General features: G+C 44.1%; 1 protein-coding gene across 2 annotated transcripts in view; it reads right to left on the reverse strand.

The window, feature by feature from the left end:
* SRC (SRC proto-oncogene, non-receptor tyrosine kinase) overlaps positions 1-15,001 on the reverse strand; it is an 89,087-nt gene that overhangs the window by 35,423 nt on the left and 38,663 nt on the right. For both annotated transcript variants that reach the window (XM_079979449.1, XM_079979450.1), the window contains exon 2: positions 4,921-4,996. The gene's annotated coding sequence lies outside the window, so the exon portion shown is untranslated. The remainder of the gene's footprint in view (positions 1-4,920; positions 4,997-15,001) is intronic.

Consider the following 15,001-nt stretch of genomic DNA (forward strand, 5'->3'; position numbering starts at 1 on the left):
TGCATGCACACGAAAGCTCATACCAAGAACTAACTTAGTTGGTCTTTAAGGTGCTACCGGAAGGAATTTTTTTATTTTGTTTTGACTATGGCAGACCAACACGGCTACCTATCTGTAACTGACACTTTTCTTTGATTAATCTTGGGGCAAGAAGGAGCGAGTCTAGCAAACGGCCTAAATATACAATCCTACACACACTTCTCTGGGAATAAGCTCCGCTGAACGTAGTGGGACAAATGTTGAACGAACACATTTGAGCTACTTGGAGCAAGCAATGAAGTTCAACCCTCACCTCAGCCATTATCTCACTAGAGTAATCATCTCAGATTCCCCTTCACACATTCAGTCAATGCGTGCAGAAGAGGAAAAACTGCAAAGTATAGCACAACCACTAAGAATGTAAGCAACAGAGAACACAGTTTACAAAGGGAGGACCCATGTTCAGTTCCATCAACAACAGTAAATAATCTCAGACAAAAGTGCTAAGAGAGACCTTTTGTGCAAGACCCCAGTGAACTGCTGGAGTAGTGAGTAAGGTGGACCAACAATCTGGTGCTGCACGGGGCAGCTTCAATATGTTCATACAGGTGGAATGCCAGACCTCTATGCATACCCATGTAGCAATGTAGTCGTGCCTTTCTCGTGTTCTGCACAGTCCAGGAGCTGTATTTTTCACTCTATAAGACACACTTTTTCCCTCCTAAAAAGTAAGGGGAAATGTGTGTGCGTCTTATGGAGTGAATGCAGGCTGCGCGGCTATCACAGAAACCAGAACAGCGAGAGGGATCGCTGCGCAGCGCTCTCACTTGCTGTTCTAGCTTCGGGCTTAGCCCCTCAGTCCCTTCCCCCACCTCCCGCAAGAGCCACGCTCCCTTTAAAGAGCCACACAGAGCATGTGTGTGGCTTTCGGGGGCTTCTCCCTCCTCAGATAGAAGCCTGCAAGCGCCACACACACGCTCCACGCGGCTCATGAAAGGGAGCGCTGAGCAGAGCCTGGGATGCATACAGGCTCTGCTCAGTGCTCCCTTTAAAGAATATTTTTTTTCTTGCATTCCCACTCTAAAAACTAGGTGTGTCTTATGGTCAGGTGTGTCTTATGGAGCAAAAATAGGGTATTTCTTTATCCAGAGCATTTATTTCTCACTCTTCAAGCAGAAAGGTTCCCAGGCACTGGAGGAGGAAGAGGCATGCGGGGGGAGCACACAGCTGCTCCTTCCCACGCTGGGCGCCACGCCTCCACGGGCAGCACACCACGGCCCTGGGATGTGCCCCAGCCCCGCCTGCTCTCCACCCCCCCCCCCAGTGCCAGAGCATGAAGGTCCACCGCTGCTCCCAGGGCAGCGGACCTTTCAATAAAAATAACACAGCCCTTGCCTTCAGAATTACAATCTAAAATGAACAGCAACGCAAAAGGAAATGCAGATGGGGACAGAAGTGGGGGGGGGGAGCAAATTCTTGGATTACTAAAATAATGTGAAGTGTTTTGAACACTTGCAGATTGCTGTTGTTTGAGATTGAAGAAGAATAAACACAGAACTTTCTGCACTTTAAGCAAATTATGGAGCGTTCATTCTTGGCTCCTCCAGTGCGTAACAGCCATCAATAGAGTTGTGATTTATTTCATGATTTTGAAAGGCACCTAAGCTAGTAGCTGCTTTCCATATCATGTGACAATTAGAGCTCCTGTGGTGAGCATATCTTAGGTTTTAAATCTGAAGGCACCAACTCAGTGGAAGGCGAGGGAAAGCTCTTGTCTTGAGGAGAAGAAAAAACACAATGTTTTCAATCACAAAGATTGTACTCACACAGGGCCTTTTTCTGCAGTCTATTCAACACATGAAAGCTAGGGCAGGCCTTCCACTGTGATCCTGTCCTCACTCTTCATCCCTCAGCAAAATGTGTCCAGCCAGTGTCATTTGCAATTAATGGCTTGAGACTCTGGAAAGCCATTGCCAGTCAGAGTCGATAATCCTGGGCTAAAAGGACAGTAAGACCTGGTAGCGTCTTGTGATCCTTGCAAAACGTCAACCTCCCTTACAAAGTAAACTTTGATTAAAACTATGATTCTTTGAGGCAACCCAAGGTATTGATGGCCTTAGGCTCTGCGTACGCTGCATCTTTAAAGGACATTTGAAACCCGTTCTTTCCCTCAAAGAATTCTGTGCACTGTAGTTTGTGAAGGGCTGCTGGGAATTGTAACCATGTGAGGGGTAAACTACACTGCCCAGAATTCTTTGCAGGAAAGACTGTGCTTTGTATGGAGAGTCTCCACCCCCATGTTCAGCCCAGACACTAAGGTCCCACGCTGAGGGCCTTCCAGCGGTTCCCTCACTGCGAGAAGCGAAATTACAGGGAACCAGGCAGAGGGCCTTCTTGGTAGTGGCTCCCACCCTGTGGAACACGCTGCCATCAGATGTCAAGGAATAAACAGCTACTTGACTTTTAAAAGACTTCAGAAGGCAGCCCTGTTTAAGGAAGTTTTTAATGTTTGATGTTTTATTGTATTTTTCATATTTTGTTGGAAGCTGCCCAGAGTGGCTGGGGAAACCCAGCCAGATGGGCGGGGTATAAATTATATCTTGGATGCAGTTCTACAAAGTCTTGCTGCTGAGCTTTGAATAATAGTAAAGTGCCTTAATACTGATTTTTTTAAAAAATGTGCATTTAAGAATATGATCTGGAGGAATATTTTCTTTCTTTCTTTCTTTCTTTCTTTCTTTCTTTCTTTCTTTCTTTCTTTCTCCTTGGTTTTCTTGGATTTATTTCCAGCTCAGGAAACAGACATAGGTGAGAGAAGAGGCTTCAAGGTCAGAGGAAACAACTTAAAGTTTGCTCGCTCAGATTTTCAAAACCTGTTCTGTTTAGCTCAATAATCAGTATATCTAGAATATCAGTCACTTTGGGTAAATGCCAATAGCGGGTTCAGACTTATGCATGACTGAGCATCTTGCACTAAGCTTCTCTCTCAGATGGGTTACTGCCAAGCCACAGTTGAAAATGCACTGCTCCGAGAAGACTGAACTCAGCCTTTTCCTCGCTCATGTTTTCAGGGCTCTTGGCACAAAAAATAGGATACAGGAACTGAAAATGAAGCACTGTAGGAATCAAGGAACAAAGGAACAAAAATGGAATCAAGGAACAAAGAATGCAAACTGTAAGAATAACTCTGCTAGGTTAGACCAAAGGCACAAACAGCCTAGCATCCTAGTCTCACAGTGGCCAACCAAATTTCGTGAACAGTAACCTAACTACTATAACTCACAGCACTGGTGTGGTGGTAAATTTTAAAGTGCAGGAACACATCATGATGGTTTCCAATGCTATACCCTCTGTTTGTCCCCCCAATATATTCTCAAGGTATGTGTTATAAAAACAGTTTTTAAAATCCACCTTCATTTTGTTTAACATGCCTGCAATTGATTTCACACCTAGTTTGCCAGTGATGTGGATCAAACAAGACTATTAGGTTTTTTTACACTCTCTCCCGCCATGGTCCCTGCATCTTTATGCCAAGGTGAAGTGGAGTGTAATTGGAAGCAGCCAGCATTCTCAAAAGGCTCGTTTCTGACTGATTAGACATGGCATAATAAGGGAGGCTTTCCTGCAACTGGATTAGTAACGAAGGCGAGCCCAGACTGGCAGAGGCCTCAGGGAAGAGAACTGCAAAGGGACAGAACTCTTTTGAGGCTATTGCTGGAACGGGCTCTGAATTTTCTGCTCTGTGCCCTGATAAGCATGGAAATAGGGAAAGTACTAAAAGGCTGCCTAGTATAATCTCCTTCCATGGAGGCATGGCAAGTTATCTGCCACCAACTGACCAATGCTATCCAGGCCACAATATCTCATAAAGGCAGTGAAGGTATCATCTGGAAAAGTGCCTGAAGAAGAAAACATCCCAAAGGAAGAAGGCTACATTCTACTGCAGGAGTAGGCATCCTAAGGCCCAGGGGCCAGAACACCTTCTCAATCTGGCCCGTGGATGGTCCGGGAATCAGCGTGTTTTTACATGAGTAGAATGTGTGGTTTTATTTAAAATGCATCCCTGGGTTATTTGTGGGGCATAGGAATTCGTTCCTCCTCCCCCCCCCAAAAAAAAAAATTGTCTGTGGACCGGCCCACAGCTGAAAAAGGTTGCCAACCACTGTTCTACAGCAGCCTCTAGTCAATCTTACCTGGGGAAAAATTCATTCCTAGTCTCAGATATGAAGAATCAGTTAAGCTCGGAGTATGGACAAAACACTTTTCCAGACTGAAGACACAGCAAGTAGAAGTTGGGCTGTTTTCTGGCACTCCCTCCCTCCCTCCCTCCCTCTCTCTGCAAACACCCACTATCCTTTCCCTAATTATGGAAATAAAACTCAAGATCATGCAGGTGTGAGAAAGAAATGTTTCCTGGCCCCAATAGGCCTAAAATGCAAGGCCCTTCGCTCCCTATCAAGTTTTCAACAACTTTTAAAGTGTTGAACACTGAGGAGTAGTGGCTGGATAGTTTTGAATGGGCACCAGGAGAAGGGGGGTTGGAGACTGACTTGGAAGAAGGGATCCAGTGATCTGGAGAAGCCTGAAACAGCCAGGAGTCAGAGGAAGGAGAAGATGCAGGACTGGACAGCGAAGGACAGTTACCGGAGGGAGACAGACAGAGAGGTCAGGCTGGTGTAGAGCCAACGGCTTCCACATCTCCTCCTCCTGACCCCACCCCTCCTGCTCCACTGACTCCCAGGACCAAGAGGGGACTGAGAGGTGCCGGAACTGAGTTCCAGCTGGAAAAAAGGCCTGTGTTTGGTGCTCCAAAATGCATGTCATTTAGTGTGTAAGCAACTCAAGGCTGCTTTTTAAAAGCCATCATTATCATCATTTTTTAGAGGAGGGTCTCCATATTTTTGAACTGGCAGTATGAATTTAGAGAGAGAAATTACTCACATACGCTGTCACCTGACAGAGCTTTCTGTGGCGGACAGGGTGGCAGACAAATCAATCAGCGCAGCTCTCCTGGAATCTACAAAAGAGAAAAACATGGAATGTTGGCTAAGAATTCACAAAAAACAAACAACATCTGACTACATGACTTATAGCACCACCCTGAACGTGTGAGGTTGAAATTAAATCAGAGTTATTTCAATGGGACTTACTTCCAAGCAAGTGTGCACCACTGTGTGTTGAAAGCAAGCCCCACTTGTCCAATGGGAGATTAAGGTAAAGGTCAAGGGACCCCTGACCATTAGGTCCAGTCGTGGCCGACTCTGGGGTTGCAGCGCTCATCTCGCTTTATTGGCCGAGGGAGTCGGTGTACAGCTTCCGGGTCATGTGGCCAGCATGACTAAGCCGCTTCTGGCGAACCAGAGTAGTGCACGGAAACGCCGTTTACCTTCCCGCCGGAGTGGTTCCTATTTATCTACTTGCACTTTGACGTGCTTTCGAACGGCTAGGTGGGCAGGAGCTGGGACCGAGCAACGGGAGCTCACCCCGTCGCGGGGATTTGAACCGCCGACCTTCTGATCGGCAAGTCCTAGGCTCTGTGGTTTAACCCACAGTGCCACCCACGTCTCTTTTATGGGGGATTACTCCCTAGTAAATGTACTTATTTATTTAATCAATTTATATAGTGCTTACTGGAACAAAATATCTTTAAGCCATTTGCAAAAGACAATCTAAAATATTCACTAAAAACACACGTACAATAAAAGCAAACGTTAAAAAGCAAGGCTTGCATCTAAACCACGTTTCATTAATAGCATGTTGAAAGTAGTGTGCTTACAATTGGGTACATCTTTTTCTTAATGCCAAGAAGCTGTGGGGGAGCAATGCAGCTCACTGTATCTTAAGGTCCCTAAATTCACTGATTCCAATGAGCCTACTCAGAGTATGATTAATTTTAGATGTCATGCATTAAAACATGGTGAAATAAGTTGGGGTTTTTTAAGTGCACAAAATAATGATGGGGAAAAGACTTTTGCCACTTATCAGGAGTGTTAACAATGCTATCATCCATTAAGATCCCCATGACACTCACACAACCTTGTTTCATTCAACGTTCATGACAGCAATAAAAATTATTCTCCTGTTTTATTTCAAATGTTTCTTAGCAGCCGTACGGGTCCCATTCGGAATGGAAAGGCAGGAAATGTTTTAGTCAAAAATATCTGGAAGTGATAGAAGCAATTTTTACTGGAAAAACATCATGTCCATACATGAGAAGAACTATATGGAGGAAATACTTTGGGATGTCACACTATAAAATATCGCACTATTATTGCTCTCAATGTATCAAATAAATAGTCTTGAATGCCACTCCCATCCCCAAATTGTTCCCAAATTGGCCTAAATCTGCAATTTATATCAGTTTTAAAACAGCTGCCTGACACATTCCACTTTAAAGCAACCTATTTATTGAACATTCAACCTGATTTGCTTGCACAAAGCTTACACAGAGGTTAGATTATATCCAGTCTTCGAGCATTTGTTCTGATTTATTTGTGGCGCAGTTGTAGGACAATGAGCATTTATCGTGATTTGCTTTTGGGATGGTTTCCCATTAATCATTTGTTGATCCCACACTTTTCAATGCATTTCTCTGTGGCTTTTTAAAAGTGGATTTGTTGCACCAGGGTGATAAAGCGCACTAATTCACTTTAATTGCAACAAACCTAAATCCCTCCTGCAAAACAAGGAAATCAGCATAGTACTAAATCTGGCATAAAAGCACAACACAGGCTCCTTGTGAGCCTTCTTTTGTAGAGCGTTGAAAATGGGTGGAGGCAGCAGATTGCCTTTCTGATCTGTCATGTGTGAAGAAGGGACAATTCTCTGCTCCACTTCACCAAGTCAACGGGGCAAGAAAAAAGAGGTGGTGGCTGCTGGCAGCCCAAGGCTATCAACCAAGCTTATACTGCAGAGCATTTGATGAGGAAAGAATCCTATGTTTATCCAGAGCCCAGAGGGTATCCAGACAGACAGACAGACAAAATACACAGTTATAAAATATGGATACTAGCCAGGGCAACATTCTTAAAGTGCTTTTGCTGCATTTAATGGGTTCTTCCTTGTACATATCTACCTGCACCTGGGAATCAGAGTGTGTGCTTCTTGAACTGAGGAGTCCCCATCACTCTCGTCAAACCCATCAAACCCCCTTACCCAGCCTGATAGCATGAGTAAGGAATAGGGGAGATCTGTTGTCTTCATGCCCTCTTGTGGGATTTCTAAAATCATCTGGCTGGCCACCAACTAAAGAACAACAGGATCACAGCACATGCTTTTATTAGTTACATACCTTACTATTTGCTAGATGGCATCTGCTAATCCTGTTTTAATTTTAAAATGGACTGTATGTTTGAAACCTTTTTTGTCTTGCCGTGTCTGGAAAGTTATAATTGTTTGATTAACACTAATCTGACATTTTGAAAAATACCGTATTTTTCACTCCATAAGTTGCACTTTTTTCTACCTAAATAGTAAGGGGAAATGTCTGTGCATCTTATGGAGCGAATGCATGGTCCCTGGAGCCAAATTGCCCATGCTTTTTTGTTTAGAAAGAGGGAAGTGTGTGTTGAAACAAATCCTCAGGCGACTGGAAGCGAGATAAGGGACGCTAGCAATAAAGGAGGCTGCCTGGGAGGGGGGAGGTAAAAGCCCATGGATCCTCAGGATTTTTGCATTGGGTCACCCCAAATTCACCATCAGATCACACAGCATGTCCATGACTATAGCATGCACCAAAAAAACAACGCATCCACTGTTTCGTGGGGCCGCAATAGTGCAAAAACATGGTTACAAAGCATGGATCCACATGGATTCTCAGGATTTTTGCATTGGGCTACCCCAAATTCACAGTCAAATCACATGTCTGTAGCCACAGCATGAACCACAAAAATCATATATCCACAGTTTCGTTCAGAATATTTTTTTTCTTGTTTTCCTCCTCTAAAAACTAGGTGCGTCTTATGGTCAGGTACGTCTTATCGAGTGAAGAATATGGTAACTAACAATCATCGTCTTGACTGTATCAGCCACCTGAAGTCAACAGAGGTTTTTTTTTAAACCCCACAAACCTTTAATAAGAAGAGGTGAGAGGTTAGAGTTAGAAAAATTGCATCTTCTTTGGAATCTATAAAGCATAGTACCTAAAAAGACCTATACATCACAACAACTCTGGTTTGAATCTCGCCTCCATCATGAATTTACCACTTCTCAGCCTCAGTCCCCCACCTGTAACAATATCTGCCTAACTTACAGGGCTATTGTAATTTTACTACAAGTTTACAATGTGCTTTGAACACCCACAAGTATTGTTAAAGCAGAAAGTTTCATGGCACAGACCTTGTCTTCACAGCACAAATGGTACCAAGTTTGTCTCTTCCGACTATCTTTCTAGGGATATTCAATGGAGTCCGTGCCCCTCAAAGTGGTGGCTGCTGGCCCACCTAATAATATCTGCCCTCAAACCTCCTTCTTAAGTCACCCTTCCCTCAGGACCAGTCAAGCTGGTTTGGCACACTGATTTTGCAAGGCCATAGGCCTAGAAGTGCAAAGAGAATGCAGAAGGGTTGCTAGGCAACTGCCCAGTTTAAAATTTCATCCCTTTCCTGGGCCTAAAGTCAGGCTTCATACTGGACTGAAGGCTTTGGCAGCCTTTTTCTTCCTCGATAGAATAGCAGGGAAGAAGGAAAGCATTTATTACAGTACCTTCCTGCCTGTCCAAGCATGTCAAGGAAAACAGCAAAAAGACAGAGCATGAGGATAAGGAGAGGAAAGAAGGGAAAGCCTTATCTGGGGCTGAGCTGCAAGCCCATTACCTTGAAGGGGGGGGGAATGAAGGTAAATTGAAGGTGGTTATGCAAACCTATTTCTCATATCTGTATGGAGTATCTAGATCTTGAGAAATTTGTTGAAGCCAGTCAGCCACAGAGCAGAACAAGCAACCTTCTGCAGTTGCTACCATAGGCAGCCCCTGAGGAAAAGAAAGCAGGAACCAATGATTATACAGGAATTGTGGTTCTACCTCCTTCTGCAGAGTGCTCTCAAGACACCACCAGCTTTTTGTGTTCCTGTCCCTGTTGTGGGAGATTAGAGCCAAATCTAACAAATGCATATTCTTGCTAGTTAGCATGAGAAGGGGTTAATACCACAGAGCTGTACTGCTGATAGGCAGGTACTCAGGCCATAGAATTACAATTGGTAGAGAGGGCTCTGTGTGGTGTCATTTCCCCTCCTCTTCTGGAAAGCAAGGAGCATATAGTACTTCCTTTTCTCTCTCTTCCTTTGACCATCGTTGGATGCAGACATGACTCTGTTCACTCCATCTTTAGGTACATGCCTGTAGCTGGTTATAATTAAATATAAGTATTGCTTATATTTGCTTATATATATCATTGTTGAGAACCAATGCATGATTATAAAGTTAGTAAATCTTACTTTTAAACTTACTTTAGAAGTTGTTGCCTGATTCTTTCTTAAGCAGGGTAAGAACAGGGAGGCCAGCTTACTTTATAGCTGGACTTACTCAAAACAAGGCTTTTCAGCCTAATTCCTATGTTTTAAATTTTGCTGCAATGATAATATTTTAAAACTCTGTTCAGCACACACAGGTGGGGGAATGAGTGCTGCTGGTGGGATTTGCACGCCCCCAAACATATGGAAATAAATGAGTTTGGTCTCCTGAGTGCCTAAAACAGAGGTGGGGAACTACATCTGGCTGAATTCTCAATTCCATCTTTCCTCACAGGTCAGGGTTGACAGGCGGCTGGGGCTGCTCACCTATCAATCCCCTCACAATGGTGTCAGGTGACCTATTTTGGCCCTTGCAGTGTACAGTGCTTTGAAGCCCCGACAGTCGGGGCTTCAAAGCACCGTGCACCACTTTCTGTGAGCACTGCTGATCAGCTGATTGTCAGTACTTGCAAACTACTGTGGGGTGCTGTGCACACAGCCTTGGAGACACCACCAATTAGCAAATCCACAATTTTACCTGACCCACAACCGATGTCAGGTGTAGGGCAGGGTGGCCTGGCCTGGCCTAAACAGCCTCATGGGCCAAAAATGGATGCCTGGTGAGCCTAATTATGCCCCACCCTTGGCATAGAAGAACTGACGCTCGATTCTAAGGCTGGGAACAGTGACTACAGAGTATTTGTGTTCACACTTGTTAACAATTAATATACATACCTGCTAAACTGCCACATTTAGCTATAAAAATCACATTAGGCAGCTGGAATACTTTTAGTTTCTTCAGGCCCCTGTCTATAAGCTCTTTACATTTCTAATTTTTCTGAACAGATAGCACCTTTATTTGGGGGAAGCGGAGGAAAATGAGGCCAGATATTAAGTTTGGATTTTGGCAGGAGAAGCAAGTACCCTTTTAATGAAATACCCTCCTATCAAAAACAACAACGGCGCAAATTATGAAGTGATACAGTATCCCAATAAAGGGCACTAATGAGATGGGCTACACTTTGCACAAATTGTTCCCAGGACACACACACAGCTGAATACTCCCGTGGGGAGCAAATAGCTAATATATTATACCCATTAGATGTGTCCTGGTGGGGGAAAAGAAATATTACACTCAGACATTTGTTTAAAACTGGTAACCTTGCACAATGATTATACACTGCAGTACTGCTTTAGTTTGTGATGTCAATCCTTCTTCCACCAGTGATTCCCTGCAATTTTAAAAGTGTGCTTGATTAGGAAAATAAGCAGTGTTTGACTGACAGCACTTTAAGAGGATGGGTTATAATTTGTACTTGACTAATATTTCCCTAGAAATAATTGTACTGCATAAAGACAGGCATTTGAATTAAGTGTTTCCACTAAGGGCTGCAGTACATACAAATGAGGCCTTCCCTGCCCCCTTTTGTGCTATTGCAATTGACTTTTGAATAAAGGTCATGTCTTAAATATTTGGAGCTGGGGTTGTTGTTTTTTACCTGTGGTGCTGGGGGGAGGGCTGCGTTATACAACTTCAACTCCTGTTTTCATCTATATCACTGGCAAAATAGTTTGATTATGAGTATCTAGAAAGTGGGACAATTTTTATGGATATTTAACCCCCAAAACGCTAAGACATGAGACTCCAACTCCCAGCTCTAGCCAGCAAAGTCCAACAATGTAGTATGGAGGGGACTACATTGGCCACCCCTTGCTTAGAATGTCGGACTAAGACAGGGGAGACCCCAATTCAAATCCTCATGCAGCCATGAGGCTCATTAGGGTGACCTTGTGCCAGTCACCAACTTTCAATCTAACCCATAATCACAAGAATCTTGTCTCTTGGAGGAAAGGAGAAATATTGTTCAAATTAATAAATAAACATATAAAGTTCTAGTATTATGCCACTCTAAGGAACAGTGTGGACAAATGGATTTCCATCTTTTCATACTCTACATGGTTTATAATTGTATAAATCTCTATTACAATTTCATCAGCACCAGAAAATACTAGCAGCAAGGAGGTGGTATTGTAAAACACGGTAAGCCTAGCAGCACCTTATTTTTAATGGGGAAGAGAGTGATTTCCTGCTTCTGCACCCTCCTGTTCTGATACTGAATAGCCAAGGATTTATTACAAATGTCCCAGTAAACTCTTTATTTGAATTTTTAGAGCACAGCTGACCAGCTTACAGAAAGAGAGTTTGTGCTTGGAAAGCCCAGGAGCTAACTATTTCCCCTCCCTATGACGGTTTTTAAGCAGTGGGGGATGTTCTGCATAAGCTGAGACATGCATTTTCTCTCTCTCTGAAGACAAAATAACAAGGCAGACCTTTGCAATTGGTCTCTCACTGCTCTCTGTTACCCACCCTCTACCAAAGCAATTAAAAACAAGACAGTCAGCTGTAAAATGCAGCTTAGACAGTATCAGAGCACAGACAATATCTCTTTCTCCCCCACCTAACAATATCCTGGTTTGATCCAGGATAAATCTTTGAAAGCTTCAGCACTCTTAATTTGGATGAGCCAATGGATGAGCAAACAGAGTGCCAACATGGAAAGAAAAAGAAGGGGGGTACAAGGGAGTTAGACCCCTTGAAAGGGTTCAAGAAGTCTGTTCACATTCTGCTTATCATTACTGCGACAGTTGTCCCCAACTTAGTGCCTTCCAGATGTTTTGGACTACTACTCCCATCAACCCCAGCCACCATGAGATCTCCCTGAGATGATGGGAGTTGTAGTCCAAAATATCTGAAGGACTGAGGATGGCTGTTCTGTAGGAACTGTGTTGGGATCAAATCTGCAACCTTGCCATTATCAGCACCATGATCTAACCAGCTGAGCTGCTTTTCACGGGCAAATCGAGGAAATTGCTCCCAGGTTTCTTTTTCTGTTCTGTCTATGAAAATGGCTGGTTTCACCTCCTCTTTTCTCACACGACTGCAGGTCCAGCTGCCAAAAAGAGAAGAAGGTAGTGGGGAAAAGCCAAGGTGGTGCTTTCCTTGTTTCCTCTGACATGAAGCGGGTGGTTATGATGAAGTACGCTGGGTGAGTGAAACTGCAGGAGTCGTTTCTCCTCGCCCAGAGCACAGGTCAAAAGCCAGGGCTGCAAGGGGAATGTTCCGCTCCAAGTAATCTGCAGTTGCAGTCAGAACTGGAGTCCACTACAGATGCAAAGCATCTTTAAGGAAAACAGCACAAAAGCTAAAGCACTCAAAGGATTCATTAAACCAGTGATTTGCTAAACTGAGAGGCAGATCCCCATTGGAGGCACAGTCATACTTTGGTTCTCAAACAGAATCCATTCTGGAAGTCTGTACCGCAGTGGTACCTATTTATCTACTTGCACTTTGACGTGCTTTTGAACTGCTAGGTTGGCAGGAGCAGGGACCGAGCAATGGGAGCTCACCCCGTCACAGGGATTCAAACCGCCCACCTTCTGATCAGCAAGTCCTAGGCTCTGTGGTTTAACCCACAGTGCCACCCATGTCCCACCTATTTTAAATGGAGTTATATGCAAATGCTACCAAACGCCACTAAAAAAACCTATGACATGATAATATGCTTCCTCCCATGCGAAAAGCTGAGCTAGCGCATTGCCTGCAATAAGGCTGGAAGATCACCTTCCTGCAATTTGTACATCTTACCACAATTTCCTGCCCTGGCCTTCCCGTGGGATACAAACCAAGAGAGCTGGCGAGAGGAGCAAAAAGCCAGCCCAGTCACTTAGCATCTCCCTTGATGCAGACAGACCACATCAATGGCTGCAGCCCAAGGACACCCAGCTGCAGTGAAGTGTTCATTCAGTTCTGTCTGGGAGACGCTCTTGATTGACTGTCGTCTGCTGCTCGCATATAAGAGAATGCTTGTTGCGCCCGAATATCTCAAGGCTAGATCGATATCAATGCAGTTTTAACAGTATGAGTTTATTTTTATTTTTTAAGCACACACACACACACCATGGAAGGGAGGAAGGAAAATAAAGCTAGCTTTTCATCTGTGTTTCACAATGGGAGACAGTGGTGGAAGGAGGAAGATATAAAAAAAAGGGGGGGGACACCACACCAAAAATATGAGTTATTTGCACAAAGTCTTTAAGGAAATAAAGTCTAGATGGAAGATTAATCAGTGGTCAGGAAGTCTGGCTCGTAACATAGCATAATTATCTTCACGGTGCTCTGAATTTTATAACATAATCCTCTGCCCCACAAAAACAATAAGGAACCAAAATGCATTTTTAAATGTGTGAAAGCTAAAATTCAGCGCCGCCGCCCCCCACCTCTCATGCCCCGTTCTACAGCATTTTTGTGGCGGTGCTCAGTGTGACTGCACCGGTCACGCTACCCTAAAACGGCCTGTGCCCCACCTCCCATGTGTGCCCCATGACCTCTGCAAATCTGGAGGGAACCCCAGTACAGTGGTATCTCGGGTTAAGTACACTTCAGGTTACAGACTCCGCTAACCCACAAATATTACCTCGGGTTAAGAACTTTGCTTCAGGATGAGAACAGAAATCATGCTCCAGCAGCATGGCGGCAGCAGGAGGCCCCATTAGCTAAAGTGGTGCTTCAGGTTAAGAACAGTTTTAGGTTAAGAACGGACCTCCAGAACGAATTAAGTACTTAATCCGAGGTACCACTGTACAGATTTAGGGGACACACAAGGGGAGGAGGGTGATAGTCCCTTTGCCCTAGTGATAATCCTTGCACTGACAGGACCCTGACTTAGTGCTGCATTGAATACAATCCATAGTCCATAATAGTGCTTTTAATGTGTGAATGCGCCTAACTGGGGTCTATTTCGTGATATTTGCAGGCCAATCTTTCAGTTCTGCCTGTAGACAGACAGCCAACCTTGTCATCCTATAGAAGCAAGCACCATGATATACCTCTGCCAGAAAGTTTAAGATCATGGATGGCATTTGTTCAAGCACACGCAAGCATATTTGCATCCCCGTCCAAATCTCAGCAGCTTAATTTGAAGCGAGACCTTGCAGGTCAAAGATTACAGAGAGAAAGAATGGATGATTTAAAACAAATATCAGAGCATTGACTCCCTTACCACAGAGAGGAAAAAGACAAAAAAAAAAAAAAGCAAAGGAAAAGGCTTTTTTACTAGGAAAAAGACAGCAGACAGCCTTTGAAAAGAGCAAATCAACTTAGTCTGGCCAGGAAAGCCTTGAAGAAACAAACATCTTGAGGCCTGTCTCTACGATTAGATGGCAAACAGGAGTTTTGGATGTTACTGTACAAACCACCCATGGTCATCCTGGGGCATTAGAGAAACAATCCTGCTGTCACTACCGGTTGTATTTTGACTTGGTGAGCAAGACATGAGCTACTTGCTAAGACAGGAAACATTCCTTGCAAGAGATCTGTAAACAGACACACACACACTGGTACCTCTGTTTAAGAACAGCCCTGTTTAAGAACGATTCAGGTTACGAACTTCCGCAAAACCAGAAGTTTACCTCAGTCTACGAACTTTACCTCAGTCTAAGAATGGAAACCCAATGGTGGAAGGGCACCCGTGGTGGGAGGCCTCATTAGGGAAAGCGCACCTCAGTTTCAGAACAG

Source organism: Podarcis cretensis (genome assembly GCF_951804945.1).
Source record: "Podarcis cretensis genome assembly, chromosome: 6".
In the NCBI taxonomy this organism is placed as follows: domain Eukaryota; kingdom Metazoa; phylum Chordata; class Lepidosauria; order Squamata; family Lacertidae; genus Podarcis; species Podarcis cretensis.